Source organism: Macrobrachium nipponense, chromosome 35 (assembly GCF_015104395.2).
Source record: "Macrobrachium nipponense isolate FS-2020 chromosome 35, ASM1510439v2, whole genome shotgun sequence".
Classification (NCBI taxonomy): Eukaryota; Metazoa; Arthropoda; class Malacostraca; order Decapoda; family Palaemonidae; genus Macrobrachium; species Macrobrachium nipponense.
In genome coordinates, this window is record NC_061096.1 from 17,624,387 (window position 1) to 17,645,561 (window position 21,175).

Genomic DNA, 21,175 nt, shown 5'->3' on the forward strand with positions numbered 1-21,175 from the left:
ATTACTCATGTTCATAAAATAAATTTTCTATCTTTTTTTCCGAATAAATTTAGTATTACAAATAGCATATGCCGTTTCAACGTGAGTCTTTGTAACAAAAAGAAATTGCTCTCCAGAAATCTCCCAAACAAGGCAGTAAAATAATAATAATAATAATAATAATAATAATAATAATAATAATAATAATAATAATAATAATAATAATAAGAAAACGTATTACAGAAATATCACAACATTCAAATTCAGTTTGCCGTTTCAAGTCGTTCGGGACTCGGTGACATTTCATTTCCCAATATTAAACAAAATTATAGTTTAAAAAATTAGACATAAAAAACCAATTCCATACAATGAGGACAAAACCGTAGTCTTCCGGGCAACAAAGCTTTTGAAAAGAACATAACCGACCAACCTTAAAATGATTATTACAACTGGCTCTCTTGTTGGAAGGAAGGGATAATTCGGACTCTTCACTTTGTAGAGTAATGGAAAGGGTCATTAGGAAAATGGTGTGGCTTCGATAATTATTCCCTAAATTCTCAAGAAAGCTGGAAGTCTTTTTAGGAAATACCTAGTATTTCTGGGAATTCAGTATTACGAGACGTTAGAATACTGACTTTGCTACTTGATTCCTAAATGGGCTTCATTTTGCAAATGGGGGAAGCGAGGTCCTTGCATATGCACTGCACGAACCGATTATCTCATAACTTTAGGGTTTGTTATTGAGTCAAGTTGATCTCTCTCTACAAAGTTGATGCTGTATCGAAGACTCAAATACAGATACACAATGAAATGAATGAAATAGAAAAAACGATAGCGTCTGATGATGATGATTGTATTTTCGTTAAAAACGTCACCTACACTTCAGGCGTTCCTTGAGAGAGAGAGAGAGAGAGAGAGAGAGAGAGAGAGAGAGAGAGAGAGAGAGAGAGAGCTTGGGTACCTAATGAAGGCTTAATTCAATTCTTATGGAGCACATTTAAGTCAATTCTTTTTCTACGGGTCATGGAACAAAGGCTAGTCATTTAGTCTGGCGTTGAGTACGCTACCAAAATTGCTACAAAGCCAGAGAGAGAGAGAGAGAGAGAGAGAGAGAGAGAGAGAGAGAGAGAGAGAGAGAGCATCTGATATTCTAGAAGAAACATATCTCCAGGAAATCGTGTACAAATGCATTATTATTAACAAAAAATGTGGCAATGCAAGCTGCTCATAATTGCCTCAATAACGCCAACAACACTAAACGAGACATTCCTACCGTCAAAAGAAGTTTTCACCACTCTCAAACAGACCTGACCTACCTTAATCTTCATAATGTCCATAAATGGTTCTTGATGTCTAATTTTCTTAATAATCTTAAAAACATTCAAATCTTATTTGGGAAATGAATAAAAGTAGCAGAAAGCTCCTTTCAGGACGTACACTAACCTCATTTAAGGAAGCACTGTCGTGGGCTTTATTTATCGCGCTACTGAGAAAGATAAGTCTTGCAGAAAATACTACATGCAAATGTCAAAAGTTACTACTTTATTAAAAGGGAAGTAAACTCAGACTTAGTGTGGAAGTAGCGTCCACTGATTTTGCTTATACTATGGATATAAGCAGGATCAATAGAGTAAATCTATTAATCTTGGATATATGAAACTTACTTGTTACCTTCGTCAAACATATGTGATGGTAATGTCATCCACTCATAGTTTATTGTTTCTATTGCGGTCGATGTCTGCATGACTGTAAAGCCTTAAAATACGAAATAAGGAATCACTGAGCAAAAACGAATAATAATTTGTGCTTGTCAACAAAACCTGAAGAAATACTTCGTTCCCAGTAAACTAATTAATCATGCCTCTTTTGCGCTGATTTAAAATACATTGTCGTCGGTTTGGAACGTATTGGATTGGCTATTTTTTCAGCACAATCAAAGGTGCCAATCTTTGGCTGCAAGATGTCGAAACTTGGTCGTCTTCACTCTGGGTGCCACTGCTGGCTGTCTTGGGTAGTGGGTACTCTGTGGCAGCGATAAGCATAAAGATACCAGAAGCTGTGGCCATATTAATAGAGCCTTAACTCATCTTGTAAGTCATGTTTGTTAAAAATTTTGAGAATCATATCATTTCTGTTCGGTGGAAAATTGGAAAGGAAATAATAGTATTTTGGATCGGTAAAAAATACTCACGTCTTTGCAATGATGACAGTATGAAAGATGCCAGTAAAAATAATGAAATATTAATCAATACAGAAATAGCGGCTGATATTCCTTTTAACATTGATAAGATGCCGAAATTACTACTGCCTCCAAAATAATTGTATATGACTTCAATCTCGGGCTCCAGGCAAAAACCCTCCTTTTTTCCCATCCCTGGAAATGGCTGTGATTTTGGGAAGATGACAAATGTCCAAACATTCGAAGGAAAGAACAAAGCAATCTAGCTTTTTACGATGTCGATATTAATCACAACAGCATCTGGACGAGGGAGACGAAGTAATGCATATTATGCGTCGATGTCAATAACACCATGAAATTTTTTCGATTTATTTTTCAATCTGAGTACCCGTCCAATATCAACGGATGAAAATGAACGAATTTCTTTGGGAATGACGAAATTAATTCTTGTAATTTGTAGAGCGTCATCGAAGGACAGAATTATCGATCGAGGGTAAGACAAATAACATGTTTTCCGAAAATTACTTCAGATTAAAAATGATTGAACAGCACAGAGATTTCCATCAATCTCTAGTGAACCACCGTTTCTGGGAAAAACGAAGATGGAAAAGAAATGATATAAGAATAGTAATGTAGGACAAACGAAAGTGGTCTTTGATAACGTGGTTATACATACATGCATACATATATATATATATATATATATATATATATATATTATATATATATATATATATATGTCCAGAATATTACGAATATAATTCGTAACTTTCCTCCATTTTTTGTATTAACCGCATATTTTGACTCGAAGGGAGTAAGTAGTTGTTTGATAGTTTTTAAGTTGGTATTGAATTAGCTTGTTTTCATTTTTTAACCCTCTTCCATTGGTTCCCTTATTACCTTGTTATAACTATACAAGCCGATATGGTTATGTACTGAAAGACAGAAGCAGAGACATCACTCCATCCGCAGTATGGCAGCAACTCCTCCATTCCTCTAAGCCTTCTGTGAAATTACTAATCTTCGTGTTCAAGTGTTTTTCGCAGATGCGTTTCTTCGTCGATAATTATACAGTGAGTAATATAAACAATATGTGGATGTTGTAAACCCTCACTGGACCACTGGATAGCTTCTTCGATTGGTTTGCCACGACCATGTGCCACGTCGAGACGTATGCAGTTCTGAAGTCCTCGTCCTCGAGTTATGACCAAGGGTTTATTTTGATGTATTCAGCATCGTTGTGTGTGATTGAACCCAAGTGGAGTCCTAGCTTGATGTGTCGTATAATTGGCTCCTTTATCTGCAACTTGCTCTTGTGGTGCACGCCTTTCGTCGCTTCCACTTATATGCCTCGCTGGACAATAACAGGTATGGGGTTCAACTGAAAGGAAGCGGGTTTTAGTTCGATTCCTTGTTATTGCCAGTACTTTCATTTATATTTAAAGTAAAGGTCTTGCTAAATCCTTAATTATTAAATAACTATTCTTGGGTCCTTTTTGAGTCAAATTTATTCATATAAAATTTCCAGGTTATTGGCGTTAAAGGTTGCATTATTATGAAGTTTTATGGCTTTGGTTAATTTTATTTTGTGCGAAGCCTTGTAAAAATTTATGCAGCTTAATTTTGAGTAATTCTGGGGAAATTTAATTTGACTTACTGTTTCCATGTCACTAATAGTGATATTGTTCATATTTAGGACAGAGTGGTTACGAACTAAACATATTCACTGAATAGGACTTTCTCGCTTCGTCTACGTTTTGGATGAGGTCCTTTCGTCGACAGGAATTCCATTAACTATAAAGCGGTCCTACATACGAATGTTTAAATGACTTTCCTAAGTATTGTTAAGTGAATAAGTATTCAAAAGTTTAGTTCATATATATATATATATATATATATATATATATATATATATATATATATATATATATATAGTACCCTCAATTAAACCTTTACTTCTGCACATCCTTTCATTATCTTGAATAATATATTCTCTGAAATAATAAAATCACTTTTATTACCTGGAATGTAACAGTATTTATCTTAGGAAATCTCGGTGTTTATTTTTGGAAATACCATCTTACTGCATCACTGCGATACTATTTTGATAATATTGTATTGTATTGTATTGTGATTTTACGTTGCATGGAACCAGTGGTTATTCAGCAACGGGCAACGGCTTTACGTTACTTCCGAACCACGTCGGGATTAAACTTCTATCACCAGAAATATACATCTCTAATCCTTCAGTGAAATGCCCGAGAATCGAACTCGCGGCCACCGAGGTGGCAGGCCGGATTAATCTATTGAGTCAATATTGTTTTACCTCATGAGCAATGCGTAAGAGGGTACAAATGATCTATTTAATAAATACTGTTTATCTCATCATTTCCACACTGTCGGGCATGAACGCTCTAGGAAATGGGGCTTCTTTTATTTCTGCAGTTGAAACATCTGGGAATTGAAAATTATGATTATTAAAACTAAATGCTGCACACTGAGATGTGACTGGCGGATAGTCGAGATTGGTAGAAAAATAACACAATATGTTGGATTTCTTCCACGGAAAAAAATAATTAACATCAGATCTCTGTGTGTGTGCTTTACTTAGTTTATCTATCTCTTTATCTGTCTATCTACATCTATCTGCTATATATATATATATATATATATATATATATATATATATATTATGCATACACACATGTATATTTCATATATATGTATATATAGAACAGTTCCTTGGTTTTCCAGACTCTAACGTGTTGGAAGATGCTCCATTAAATTTTGTAGTAAGTCTCCCTAGAATAAACGTAATCACAAAATAGTCAGGTTGTAAGAAGTATGTTCAAATGTAAACAAGGTTTCTCAACTACGGGGGCTGGTGCTGTTCCTCTTTACTTGCAATAAAATTAAGTGACAAAAAAAAGAAAAAAAAGAACGCACACACACAATGTACGTAAATAAAGTCATAGCGTTACCCCTCCGCAAATGGATAACCATTCGTTCAGTGGGCCAGTTTTATTCAACCCACTCTAAAACACTCCCCCCCTGCTCCCCCCGCGCACCTCATCTCTACTCTCTCTCTCTCTCTCTCTCTCTCTCTCTCTCTCTCTCTCCCTGTCTCCCTCTTCTCTCTCTCTCGTCTCTTCAAATCTCGGTCTCTCTCTCTCGTCTTCTCGTCAACTCTCTCTCATCTCTCCCTCCGCCCTGTCCCTCCCTCCTCTTCAACAGTAAGAATTATGGGATTATGGAATAGCTGTCGGGAATAAATGCTACAGATATTAGTTGATTTGAATTGTGATTTGAACTTCAAAAAATAAAGGTAGAAGACAATGGCATCAACCCAGGTGTTACAGGAATTCATAAAGCATAAGTAATCCGGCACTTATGTGAAAGAATGTTGCTCCGATGCTCTAGAACATTTTATATTTAGCAGTTGAATAACAGTTATATAACTACTCTTAAAATCTTTCACTTACTATCACCAACACGCGAAGCATTATGCCAAATTTGACTAAAATAATAACAAATATTTTAAGGTTTCGCTAAATCGTAACCAGTGAGCATCAAAGACAAAGGAAGGGCCGTACACCATCAATTTAACAATTAGTTGTCGTTACTGTTATTATTAGCAGCAGTTTGTAATGTCAGTATTGCAAGCAATCCATCTCAGGAGAAATCTGTTCGTCTGTCCGTTTTCGACCCGCAAAATTCTAATAACGAAATGCAAAGAATGGCCGGGACGAATTCGAAATTTTCGGAATGATAGCCGGGAGCTTACTTGCTATTCGTACGGGAGGCCGAAAGATATTTTTGGCACGCAGCCTCATGCAAGGTACATTCCTCACAGTCTGAACAAGAAGTGGAAAGAAGAAAATGACAGCTTGTCTTCACAGCCACAGGGGAAATAAAGCAAGCAACATGAAGATACTGTTGCGAGAAAGCGTCGACAGGACTACTAGACCTGTACTCAGTCGGCCTTGCAACGGAGATGAGGTACCAAATATAAATTCTTTGTCTCAATCTCGAGGAAACGACGCAGCATAAGGATTGAAATCTTGCCTGGATTCTAGAAGGGGTTATTTATCTACTAATGAAGGGAATTACGTAACGTAATTTCTAATAAGGCAACGCACTTTAAACCAAAGTGTACAAATTAAAGTTGCACTTGCTGTTTGGAAATTAGTGTAGTTGAATGAACTAATATCAATAACCACGAAGAAAACCACTACAGCATTTACAAAAATGAAATAAAATAAAATAAATACCTACACACACACATATATAATATATACAAGACAGTTCCTCTGAGAGATAAGTATTATGAATATCTACTGTGTTTTCAGAAAATCAGTAGACTAAATTGTAAGATTAAAAATATATCTGATATTTCAGATACTTTTCACTTTCACAACAAAAGGCAAGCTAACAATTCTCAGGTATTGGTGGCTCTGGTTACTGAAGAATTTGAAGAACGCCAGAGGACATTTTAAAATAAGAAATAAAAGCTGTTCCTCTTTCGGGATATCAAACGTTACACGAAATTCTTGGGAAAAAAAATTCACAATAGAGGACAAACGAATGTTATATAACGTTAAATATCTTCTAATAGCAATCGGGAGTGTGGAATAAAATGTAAAATCAGGAAATCATCAAAACAACGAATTCAATTAATTCTGTATAGTAGTGTAGTAGAAAATTTGAGTTTCCAAGCCTTTTCCGTGTTATTTATTTCACTGTCAGAGAACCAATTATCTAAAGGAAAAATGGGAACTGATGTGCAATCAGCCGAAAGAATTCTAATTGCCTGTCTCTCTCTTTTGTCAGTGCTCGATTGACTATAAACTTGAGAATTCTAAGAGGACAGGAAAAGAAACCGAAATAGAAAAGCCTTACGCCAAACAAAACAGAACAATATTTGCAGACTTACTGAAACAGCCGATGGAAATACGAACTGCCTGTATCTTATTGGATTAACTTTCGAATGATATCCATGAAATTAAGTGGTTTCCATTAAAATCTCTACTTTCGTCTTCAAAAAGCAAACTAACTTTCCGTTCACTGAAACTGTCTGTCAACTTGGCATGTAAGAAAACGCAATTTTACCACTCTTTCGGATACTGGCTCGTCAAGCTTTTATTCGTAAATTCTGAGGATTTCTGAAATGTTTACCAAATCAATTTTCTAAATTTGTGCAACATTATTATTATTGTCATTTCTTATGGTATGTGCATGATGCACATTCATCTAAGTACTGACACCTGATTTACCTGTATATATCTTCCCGTTTATCTGTCATATCTATCTTAATAAATTAGACACCTGCGCCATTTTCTGTTGATATAATTAGACATTTGATCAACTTATCTTCGGTGGCTGCCACTTGCGACATTGCCCACATTTATTTTTTATTTATTTATTTTTTCAATGCCGAATAGTTATTCGGGTACGTTGGCAATGACTGTTCAGGAGAACTGGACGCGCTCCACAGAATCTCGGCTAAACCAAGAAAATAGGTACTTAAGCTGATGAAGGTACTCTAATAGCATGCCTTATCTAATTCCCTTTAAAGAAATGCTGTATAAGATACAAAGTACTTTAGATATGTTTATATGAAATATCCTGACGTACCTTTCATGGGGAATTTCGCATGAAAACTGATGGATTGCTCAAGGTAAGGATGGAATGGCGTGTTACATTGCTAATAGTTATTTTCTGACGGTCACGGAAGGTATAAATAACATTAAATGTGAAGTGTGCTCAAGAAAGGTTTCTAGTAGATTCAGCTATCTGTTTGTTTTAACTGTTACTGCAGAGAAAACCTCCAATCAAGAGAGAGAAGCCGCTCGTACTACATAGTGGCACTGACTTCGTCCTGAAATAAATATGACAATAATAAAAGCCAATTACAACAGGTCATCTACTCTTCTTTTTCTTTATTTACACTGCTTATGCAAATTGATAAAAAGGACAATTTCAACACAAGATCGCTGCAATATAGCTTGTATATACAAAGGAAACTTGTCGTTTTCCTATTTGGGTACAATTAACCACATGGAGCATTACGAATATTTGAAAAGATTTCTTTAAAAAAAAACAGGAGAAGCAAACTACGCCATTCTCCCGAATGTAACAAAATATGTAAGTGTTTCTTTTATACGTCTGCATAAAATATCACTGCTAAAGAGTATTAATCCTTCCAGTTTCGTAACTGCCTCAAAGCGTTCTCAGGCAAACAACACAATAACCATTTGACTTTTTCTAAATACTTAACTGAAAAGAACAAATAGCATAGAATAAGTATCATATTAAGATAAGCCTTGTTGAAAATACAAGTAAGCATATTCGAATACAATTTTGCTAAATATGCAAACTCCCCAAAACAGACTAAAACAACTACTAGCTTTAGATCATCGTGCAAAATCATGTAAATTACCACAGGGCATTTTCTGACTACACTATTTTGGGGCAAATTCTTGAGGATAAACACAAGTCGTGGCTTTATAAACTTCCTGTGTCCAGAGGTTAACCCCAAAACTGAATAAACTGACGGAATTGGCAACTTGTAACCTTTGCCTATCTCTTCAGGCTAAAACTTTTGATAAAGACTTCCGAAAGTTGTTCATCATGCAAACCTGCTTACCCACTTCTTCTCCGTCTCTCTCTCTCCTCTCCATGGAAAATAGTGACAGCATAAAATGTTCCGAGATCTCTTTGCACACAAAACCGCCCACACATACCGTTAAGTATGTATGTGCGCGCGCACACGCACACACACGCCTATATGTATATATATATATATCATATATATATTATATATATATATAATATATATATATATATATAGCGTAGCACAAGAAAGTTTATATTCGCCCACCAAACTCCTCCAAAACCGCTGACCCTAACTAATTGCAAATGAGTCCCCAAATGCAACTTTTCATGAGGAATTTTGCATGAAGGTTTAGAATTTCTGAGTTCACCACCATTTGAGCCAAAATTTCTACAGGACAAATTTCCGACTCCGAACTATGAGTCCCTGAATTTGGAGTATCTGGAGAACAATTCCCGTAGATATCCTAACTTTGCCAGGAAAGCAGGCCTTGCACATTGATATAGGGCCTTGGAAAACCACATCTGCCAAATTTTGTGACAGATCCTGTGCTTTTTCGTTAAGACTACTCTCTACATTTAGAATAATATGGCATTCACAATGAAAGACAGGACTTAAATCAAATAACGGCTTCTGCTAATCTTGAACATCATTTTGAAAGAAGACTATTCTTCAAAGAAATAAAAATATATTCAATTCAAACAATTACAATATTAAATGCACTACTTTAAATTAGTGCATCTCTGTAACTTGGCGCAGTTGACACCAGGCGGCAATAAACGTGGTGGAAAATAATTGCATTTTGTACTTAAAGATAATTTTTTCACGAGGAATCCCATGCTGTTTCAACAAGCCAGACATGTCCTTACTAATGTACCTATATTCATACATACATATACACATACACGCAAAAAATCTTGGTAGAAATATGGCACGGAAAGTTACAAAACCAATTATTTATGATCAAAAGCAAAATTTGCTGTGATAATTAATTATATAAAAAAAAGTCAATGCAAGAAAATCCTCCTCTGTTTAAAAATGACCTCACTTCACCCTCTGTTGTTTTAAGATTCCCCTCCGATTAATCCCATGGTTAGTGAAATAAGATGATAAATTCCCTTGTTTTCGCTGAAATCGTTCTCTTCTTCTATTAGCATTAACAGAGATTAAAAGTATTACTTCTGACATAATATCGACAGTACATATTTGAACTTTTCAATTAACATTCTGCTGGAGACTATCAACCGGATAGATATCGTTATCTGGCGCCGAAGCATAAAATAAAGAAAATAAATAAATAAATGAACAAGTAAATAAATTTATTTTATAACACTTTCAAAAGTTTAAGGTATTCAAGAAATAATTTATTTTTTCAAGTTTCCAACAGACAATATACTTCCAAAAATTCATTTCGCCATATGGAGTGTCCTCATTCTCAGTTGTTTCATTCCGAGGGCATTCTCTTTCCTTTCAGGACCTTAGTTTAAACATCGCTGGTGCCATTTCACTTACGAAATACGTTACATGGTGGGGCGGGTTGCAACTTTACTGATTCTTGCAAAGAATTCTTGACCTCAACAAAGTTTCTCCACCCATAGAGAATATAATACAACTGCACCTGCTTTTTTTCCCAGGGGAAATATGGTTTCGATCTACACAATCTCGTCTGTCTTTCGATCTTCTGTGTAAGACTGTAGCATTGTGCAACGTTTTCACATCGAATAACCCAGTCACAGTTTTTATTCCTTTATGTGAGGACTATTAACGTGTCCCTACTTCAAGTTTGAAAACACAACTACCAAATGACAGGCACCTAATGATGGAACAATTGCAAATTCAATGCAATGTTTTCTTTCCCATTTGCCTGTGATTTGATGGCACTGCTTTAATTAAGCTTTAAATAAAAAGGGAATTTTGTTTTTCGTCAGATTCATATGATCAAGCCATGCAGAGCCCATCTGTATACTGTGCGTGTGCGTGTGTGTGTGTGTGTGTGAGAGAGAGAGAGAGAGAGAGAGAGAGAGAGAGAGAGAGAGAGAGAGAGAGAGAGAACCAGATCAGCTTGACCAGTCCTTACGCAGGACAAGTGTTAAACTTTTGACAACACAGCAGGATCAACAGAAACCATTATTTTCCAGTTGTGAATGTCAACCTTCCGTTAGGCCTGTAGACAACCTAAGGCCACTAGAAATGTCTCAGATGAGAAACGTTCTCATACATTTTGTCGAAATTACTTTCGCTTTTCTTAAATGAAAAATTCTGTTCGGTTTGTATGCTAAAATATGTATATATCGCAAATATTAATATTTCACTGAGTTTACGTGTTCAAATGATAAAAAAATGAATACTATATGTATTTAATTCCCATCTCGATAGAAATAAAAATTCCGATTATTCCGGTTTATTGAGATGCTTTTCAAAATGGCCACTAAACGAGTCCCAGTAATACTAACGTTATTTTTTTTATTGGTAAACATTTATAAGAATAAAAAAAATAATTATGTTTTTAAAACAAGTATCAGCGATGTGCACCGGGTCCATTCAGGACACTATTATCCTTTTATGCAGACCTTCAGCATTCAGATAAATAGGCAAGATTTGTAAATCATTTTAGGCTTTCATTTTTATTCTTGCGATAAATTTTTTTCATAAATAAGTTTTTTCTCTCTGTAACAAATGAATAAAAGAAAAAAAGATATATATATATATATATATATATATATAAATATTTTTATATATATATATATATATATATATATATATATATATATATATATATATATATATATATAAACGTACCATCTTAAAAGTATGCGGAGGAAGGAGAATTTTCTAAAGGACACAAAAACTCGATTAGCTGTGGGTAGTTCTTCATTCTGGATCATCTCTCCTCCTTTTCCCCAAAGGGAGAAGAGCTTTTATTTTTTCTTCTTATCATCTACCTTCATTTTCCCTTCCTTTGCAAGACAGCCAAAAGAATATATCGAAAATTTTTCATAAGGTTATGGCGCATGGAGCTCATAAGAGGGAAATGCGGTGATTTTTCCTTCTCTCCTATTTCACCTTTCTTTTCTCTCCTACGGCATTTCCCTATCTGGAATGAACCTAAACACTCACTCAATTTCCTTTTTTTTTTCTTACTTCTATTCATTTGTTACAGAGAGAGAAAACATATTTATGAAACAAGTTTATCGCAAGAATAAAAATGAAAACCTATAATTTACTAATCTTCACCTATTCATCTGAACGCTGGTCTGAATAAAATGATAATAGTGGCCTGAATGGACCCGGTGCACATCGCTGATACTGTTTATAAAACATAATTTTTTTTCTTATAAATGTTTACCAATAAAAAAATATCGTTAGTATTACTGGGACTCGTTTAGTGGCCATTTTGAAAAGCATCTCAATAAATCAGAATAATCGGAATTTTATTTCTATCGAGATGGGAATTACATACATACATATAATATTCATTTTTTTATCATTTGAACACGTAAACTCAGTGAAATATTAATATTTGCGACATATACATATTTCAAATACAAACCGAACAGAATTTTTCATTTAAGAAAAGCGAAAGTAATTTCGACAAAATGTACGAGAACGTTTCTCATCTGAGACATTTCTAGTGGCCTTAGGTTGTCTATAGGCCTAACGGAAGGTTGACATTCACAACTGGAAAATAATGGTTTCTATTTTTATGTAGGATGTATATATCAATAATATAGAATTTCTTTTGTGTGTAACATACAACAGAGTAAATAAGTAAAGGGGGTTTCGCTGTTACCCTCCAGAGCGGTGTAGTTTTAAGTTGTTGGTAACATTATGCCGCTGGCCATGAGAAAATAGATAATTTCTACGTTCACAATCAATACAGTGCCATGCATATTACAGCGGGTATCGATAGTGATCAACTGAAATCATCCTATTATATTGAAAGGTCCTGAATAGAAAATTGTTTTCTAGCTACACAGAATCTGTGATCTGCGAACTGATGAACAACTAGTAACACACCGCATGACACCAACATTCCTTGACGGCGATGAGCTGGAGAATGCGATTTATCATTGGAAAGATTATCAGTAGTTTCGTGTAACCTCGTACAACTTATTTCTGTTCTCGGGTGAAACATGGACATCAGACTTAGGGAGCAAAGTTTAGCCCTTAGAAGTTGCAATAAAAAATCCTGTGTATACAGAAAGACTCCCTTTACCTATGAGTGCATATTCAGCCAAAAGATGAAAATAAACTCGCACCGGAAAATAAGAAATCCAATACAATTTGCTCTCTAGAAGCACAAGAAACCATCATGGCAAGAAGAACCGCCCCAACACCTACATTTAGAGAAAAGATAATTTTCCCACCAAGTGTAAGATGTCACCAATTCTGCCATAATAAATTGACACCAGAGTGCCCCAATTAAATCAAAGTAAAAGATCCTTCTTACGACGTCTAAGTACGTCAAAAAATTACTCCACACTGTGAACAAAATCACTGACCACAGTTATTAAGAAAAATGAGATGAAGTTTTTTCACTGTGAATGATATATGTACGTTACCGAGATTGAGAGAGTGGGTATCCAAATCAAGAATAACAGAATGAGGAAAGAGTATCAGAGTATCACAAAACTTTAAAAATAATTCAATCAGTGAACACTTGAGTGTCACAAAACCAAGTCATAATGACAGAGGATTATTTTCCATTATATTTACAACAACAACGTTATAGTTGAGGTGTCACAGGACGTGCTTTTAAGCTCGGCTTCAGCAAAAAACCCTTTTAGTTCTCCTAATTCTTGTGATGATTCAGTATAAAAAGAAAACGAAAGCATCACCACACCCACAACAGTAACATATGTGGAAACCAATACTGATTCTTGAGTAGCTAACGTTCTCGCTTTCATGAATACTGGAATAACTGAGACTGGAGAAAGGGCTCAGTTTATTCAGGAACAGCAAGATCCCTACCACCTTCATTAAACTGGTTAGGTAGGATATTGCAAGTACTCTCAATTCTATCTGTTTGTTCTGCAAGGATAACCATTTTGAGGTCTTTCATGATAAAATTCATGGGCAATTAATGAACATAATGAATAACAAAGCAAATTAAACCAACATCAATAAACTTCCTTAAATTTGTACCAGTACCTTCAAGATACTGAATTTTGATGTGGGTGGAAAAAATAACTTTAATCGCGTTGTCATCGCAGTTCTTTCGTTTTGCCTGTAAGAAAGAGGAATATACCTAATTCTGTACAGCAACACAAAGGAACTGTTTTGAATTCCCTAGTTTCAAAACCACGTCATTACATATTCTGTTTCTTCGTCTAGGTGTTTAGAATTATTCTATGCACTCTTCAGAGCAGCACTAGGCCGCCTAACAAAAGAAGGTCGCTCTCCACAAGATCAACAAATCAAGACACACCTGGAGCTGAGAGAAAGATGTGGAAAAGACTTAACAGTATAAAGTTCTATCAAGAGGACTTACTTAAATTTCTACCGCCTCGAAGAAATTATTTACAGGCGAAACGCTCAAATTATTAAGTACTCAAAGATATATGGATTTGTTACGATAGTATTCATCAAAGAGTATTTGTTTCATTAAAGGAAATAGCTTGTAATCGAAAGCTGTATGACAAAAAAAAAAGTGAAAGGACACGATAATGAACTGCACGATAGGAAATTGAAATGAATGATGGAGTATAAGGAAATCTCTTCATGAAACCAATGATAATTAAAATCACTTCATACAGTCATGCATTACAAACATTCAAGCACGGACACAAAAGCAAACGGATACGATCCCATCATATTTCTATTTCTATATCTATATATATATATATATATATATATATATATATATATATATATGCATTATATGTCACTAAATAGCGTGTGACAATATATTTAGCCAAGGAGACAGGAAAAATAAAAGGAGGAGTACCGAGCGCTTTCGTGTTATTTCAACACATTTTCGAGGTACATCGATAATGTGTTGAAATAACACGAAAGCGCTCGGTACTCCTCCTTTTATTTTTCCTGTCTCCTTGGTTAAATATATATATATATATATATATATATATATATATATATATATTATATATATATATATATATATAACATTATCACTTACACAATTGTTCTGTTTATCAGTATAAGGATCTCATTAAAAACTGGATGGTATCTAGTGGAGATATCTATTCAAAATTGATAAAGCTTTTCAGGACTAACAGTCTTCATTGGTCACGAGGACTGGATACCATCCAGTTTCAATTAAGTCCTGTTAGTAGTAAATACATATATACACACACGCGAACACACACACCACACACACACACACACACATATATATGTATCTATATACATATATATATATATATATATATATATATATATATATATATATATATATATATATATGCTACTGATCAATTTTTATCAGATTCTTTTGTTGTTTAGGACAAAATAACCTCCTGGCTTCTCGATTTCATTATATTCAAGATTGAAATAAACCAAGAGGCTTTCACTTCCCTTGCATGCAAACCGTTTTAAATCACTTGTCTAGTGTCGTAGAAAAACAGAAATATTGTTCATTATTTTCACATAATTCAGGAAGTGTGTAATCTGAAATGACACATGCCATTCTTTTTCATATAATTCATTTCAGAGATTCATGCTTACTTTAAACAAAATTGAAAGCATATATCTGAGAATTGTTCGTTTTCCTCTCACATGCATAAAGAAATGTGACAGGCCATGAAAACCCGAAAACCGTCAGCGCTCTCACAAATTCATTCACGTGTGAGAACCCTCGTAATTCTACAAACGCTTTCATATTTTGTCAACTAATTTCAAGAGGCATGCAGTCGTAACGAAAGAAGAGAGAGATAATCACTGCTCCAGTGAACTCGGCAAAATGTCCTCTCTTGGCACTGCAGTAAAAATATTTGAGGAAATGTACAATATATTCTCTCCCGGTAACTAGTGTGCAATGGCATTTTCATTGTCAACAGCGGGAGAGATAGAGCTGGCTCTCTGCAACGGCTGCACGATCCCGTTTTTGAGTACATTTGATGTTTCAGTGAACATGAATTGTTTTTACAATGTTAGATGCGAGGGGGGAGAGGGCTAACATGGCCCACAGTGTGAACTCCATATTGTGCTAGAGTACTGATTCGACATCCAAATAAATTGATTTAAAAATGCTCAAGCGTTGGGAGAGACATTTCTTTCTTAATTGTCTACTGCAGAGGTCATGCCAAATATTTTCAAGTGTTACGAGAATCTCACACAAAAACTCACCTTAACAAACCTTCCTCCCCCCTACCACCACCTTCACGCCCAACCCCCAACCACATTCAACCCCTCCCTGCCTCATAGGATAAAATATTTGGAAAAGACACCAGGAACTACTATACTAGTAACATGTGGAGACATTAGGATGTAATGGAAACAACTCCAACGGACTTTGCGTGCTTATTAAATAAAAATGTGGATTAGTCACCTAAAAGAATTGTGACAGATTATTCATTATGGATGTGTGCAGTAGAATTAATCTTTAAAATCTTATAACCTGTAACGACAAAATTCTCCCAGTATACTACTGGACAACATAAGTGCCTGAACGTGCAATTTCTTTACATAATTAGTCGTTCGTGTTGTATTGTGACCAAAAGTAGTGGATGTTTTTCATCTTGGCTGAATTTGATTAAAGTCATCAGTCTAAGCAGTCTTTACTCAATCAAAAGCGAGAATCTCATTTCACAATTCTCCTTTGATCTGAATCCCTTCAAGGATCACACACTTTCAGTTTTCATTCGACTGTCTGTTAATATGCCCATGTTGCTTATGATCCGAAAAATGCTCCGTTATAAACTTTACCGTATTTCCCAGATATGTTATCAGCAATGCTATAAATATCCTTGTCCTTACTCTGTTTACGTAAAATGTTTATTGAGACATAAAAGAACTTTAAGCTAACAAAGATTTATGTAACGAGATTATTATTATTATTATTATTATTATTAGATTATATTAAGTTATTATTTATATATAAATAAATATATAAATATAGTATACTTACATATCTTACATATGATATATATATAATATATATATAGAATATATATATATTATATATATATATATACATACACACACAAATATATATATATATATATAATATATATATATTTTACACATGAAATGTATGTGTACACACGAATTACACACATACACACACACACACACACACATATATATGAATAGCTTATATATATATATATATATTATATATATATATATATATATATAAGAGAGAGAGAGAGAGAGAGAGAGAGAGAGAGAGAGAGAGAGAGAGAGAGAGAGAGAGCATTTTTTGTTAATCATTTATTCATCATATTCATCATCATACTCCTTTCGCCTGCTCAAATGAATATTCCTGTAAGGTCTGAGAAGACGTATTCTTACTAGCAACCCAAAGCTTTTAATCCCATATACATATTCATCTGTGGGTCGGACGGCACTTTTGGCCAAGAAGGTGGTGCACAGACCATTATATAAAACAAAATAGTAAAGGTCTTTGTTTTTTATTTATATCGATATGGAAAAAAAGGAAGGCAAGATCAAACGAAGGTCGTATACAAGGTTTGTTTTTATGTGACTGGCATAAGGCCATTTCTATCGTGATCGGTCCAGCTCTATTTGTGACTTGACTCGACGCGACATGACGTCACTCGATGCATTCGGCGTGAAGGTTTCTTTCAAAGGCCCATAGAAAGCAGTGTTAAACTGGGTTGGCGATTCACGGTGAGTCATGATTTAGCGACTCGACGCGATGCGACGCGACTCGACGCATTTGGTGTGAGCGTACCCTAACACAAGATCTACGTAGATCTTGGTCTACCCATCCCAGATGGGGAGACTCGTGCAACAGTCGCCAGTCGCACGCCAGCCACCGTTTGATATTTTGCATATTGCTGCTTTAGATAATTTGAACCATAACATCAGGCTGGGATAGTTATCGCCGGTAGCCAGGAATCGCAACGTGAGGGCTAATCGTGTATCCACGGTATATCTTCGCTATAGTTTGTATTTTCTTTGCCAATCAACGACCCAATCAACTGAGTTAGTATTTCAAAATCAGTTGGAGTCATACGTATGAAGTTCTTGAAAAGCACATTGCTTGCCATCCTAACCTCTTCTTCTCCACTCACACATACCCTCCGACGTCGCAAGATATTAATTGACCCATGCAGCACTCACGCCTTTTCCTTCGGTTTCGTCTTTGTCTCCAAATAACACCAGCTGCGGCAGCAGCAACTGCTTGGTTGAGAGCAGACATGTTGACGACTGCTTCACTCTCGGTGTGAACACAAACAGGCATGCACACAGAGGTATGCGCATATGGCGTGTATGAACGTGCGTATTGCATGCGGAGAGGCATGCATAGCCGCATGACAACTAGGCGCACCGATGTAAACGCGCCTTAGTAATGCCTACAGTGTACCACGTGAGGGCACTGACGTCCCTACCTCACTACTCTTTCCCATAATTTTCTTATGTTTTTCTACCGCTAATGTTTAGCTTTGTATATTTTGAAAGGATACAAAATATATACTTTAACAATGATGGAGAACCAACTTAAAACTAATCTACGTAGATAGCACAAGTATCTCTCTCTCTCTCTCTCTCTCTCTCTCTCTCTCTCTCTCTCTCTCTCTCTCTCTCTCTCTCTCTCTCTCTCTCTCTCTCTCTCTCTGGTACTTCTTCCGCCAGGTAAATCTTAATTAATGTAAAAATAAATAAGTCAAGGCTTTTTCCTTTTACAGAGCATCGCTTCTCTTTCCTGAATCATCTATTCGCAAGGTCGCATGTTACCGTCACGGGTATCCAAATTACACCCATCAAAGTGAAAAGGCTATATTTCTCTTCGCAACTCAATCGTAGCATGTCTGGGGTTATTTCACATACAATGCACAATGCATGATCGTTGTTTGCGCTTGTGCTCTCGCTATTGTTCCCTTGTTATACGGACAATGGTATCCAATCATTACCATCAATTCTTCTGCTTAGTGTGAATGTGTTTGAAAGGCTTTGCCACCTGTTGTCAGCGTTCGAACTCCAAATCAAATCCTTTATCGTCATGCAGTATCATATGGAACATATCACCGAAGACAAGAAACTCAGTTTTGCGTACTTTTACATTCTTGGTACAACTCTCTATTGTACAAAGAATTCGACCTTGTTTTGCGGTTTAACATTTTTATATTCTGTTGGAAATAAAACCAAGTTAATAATTCCATGTCGATGGTACATTCGCGTTCTAAGATTCAAGCTTCAACATATTGTATAAAATAGATGCACTTATATCTCACTTTCTCATATGACGTCTTGCTTCTAAGAACAATCCTACTTCTGTCCCCAGCGTTCTGTTAATTATAAAAAGTCACTTTCTCCTTGGAATTTCTATCTGATAGGTCTATTCAAACATCTCTCTTATTGGAGAAACAAATCCCCAGTTATGTTTATGTACATCTATTCAAATATAAATCTGTATATATGTATCTTTAAATGTGTGTATATGTACATAATTTTGGATTTGTTTCTCCATTTTAAGAATCATGCTACTATGAGCAATTATTAAAAAACTCTTATTCTCTTTACAATATATGCTCTGCTCTACAGACTTTATTTCGTCCATAATGTTCTCTTTCTATTTCGTTTGAGAATTACAATACTCTCTTGGGCAGCATTGAAAGTTTTTGTTTATTATTATTACTATTATTATTATTATTATTATTATTATTATTATTATTATTATTATTATTATTATTATTATTATTATTATTATTATTATCCAAGGAATTACTATTATCCTCTTCAAGTAAATACAGTACTCCAGGACTTTAGCACATCATACCCTCTAAAGCAATTCCGTCGTAAGAAGCAAAATCAACGGGTGATTTATTTCCCTTTATAAACGCAGTGCTCAATATACCAAAGGTAAACTGACCAACTTTAGAAGAAGAAAGCGGTTTAATACAAATAAGACAGGAGAAGCAAAAGAGCGAATGCGGTAGGGGGCGTAATGGCATTCAAAATCACAGACCATAGGCTGCTGAGAAGTCAATAATATTGGAACACAATGATTAGGGCCTGCAAAGGAATATATCAGTAATATGGCAACCTTTAAAACTCTAATGAGAATAGTTATAGTTAGTGGTACGAAAAGATAAGCTGGTCGTTTTCCTACATTGTATACAGAATCGATTAATATTCCCTTCAGTTTAGCTGTTGTGGTGTGATCGGTATGGTCTTGGCCTGCCACCTCGGTGGCCGCGAGTTCGATTCTCGAGCATTCCATTGAGGTGTGGGAGATGTGTATTTCTGGTGATAGAAGTTCACTCTCGAAGTGGTTCGGAAGTCACGTAAAGCCGTTGGTGCCGTTGCTGAATAACCCCTGGTTCCATGCAACAATAAAACACCATACAAACAAACAATGCAGCTGTTGGATTTATGAATTTCTAACACTATACTCCGTTTTTTTCCATCTGTCCTTCCGCCTGTGGTGATCGCGCATGGTAACACTGCATCCCGGGCTTTAAATAGTTACGCTGTGTGTAAGTTTCAGGTAAATAAAAGGATATCTGGGTGTACATTTGCAACTGAAAAGTGTTTTAATAATTTACTGTATGTGAAATACACCGTTAATATTCGAAATACGATATTATTTAAAGCCCGGGATGCACTGTTACCATGCGCAAACACCACAGGCGGATGGACAGATGGAAAAAAACGGAGTATAGATACGTTTAACCATACCTTAAAAGAGATAATATGAAAATAGTGAAAATATTTACCTTTACCGAGTAACTAGCCTTTTACCGTTTAATAAACAGATAGGAGGCTATTGTATGAAAGAGCTGTTTCCGAGAGAAGAATCTAATTTAACGTTATGAATAAAACTAGGAAACTCGCTGCTAAAGGAAACTTGACAAATGATACGTCGGGAAAGTTAGCAGTTTTCAGACCACGGAATTCATGGAAGGGAGAAGAGTAGGGCTTCTTCAAGCTTGGTTCGTCTATTGACAGCCGCCAGCACGGAACAAACTGACTTAATTATGCTCATGTGGGTTATGATGGACGAAAGAAAAAAAAAAAAAAATTGATGCGAGAGGGTATTCAACACTTGTGAAGCTTCTCGTTTTCTTTCCGGCTGAAGGCCCTGTTTCGCTTTCTTTTGCACCGGGGGAAAAAGGGCTTCTAATCGTACCAGCCGCTCATTATTGACGTATCAGTTTACGGAAATTCGCATGGCTGAAGGAAAATCGGATTAATGAGGCAGCAAAGCAAAGAGTTTTCTCGAGCGCGGAAACATTTCTTCTCTATCGTGGGTAGTT

The 21,175-nt window shown here is 35.6% G+C and overlaps 1 protein-coding gene across 2 annotated transcripts in view; it reads right to left on the reverse strand.

Moving 5' to 3' along the window:
- LOC135208447 (uncharacterized) overlaps positions 1–21,175 on the reverse strand; it is a 683,342-nt gene that overhangs the window by 311,226 nt on the left and 350,941 nt on the right. The window lies entirely within an intron of this gene.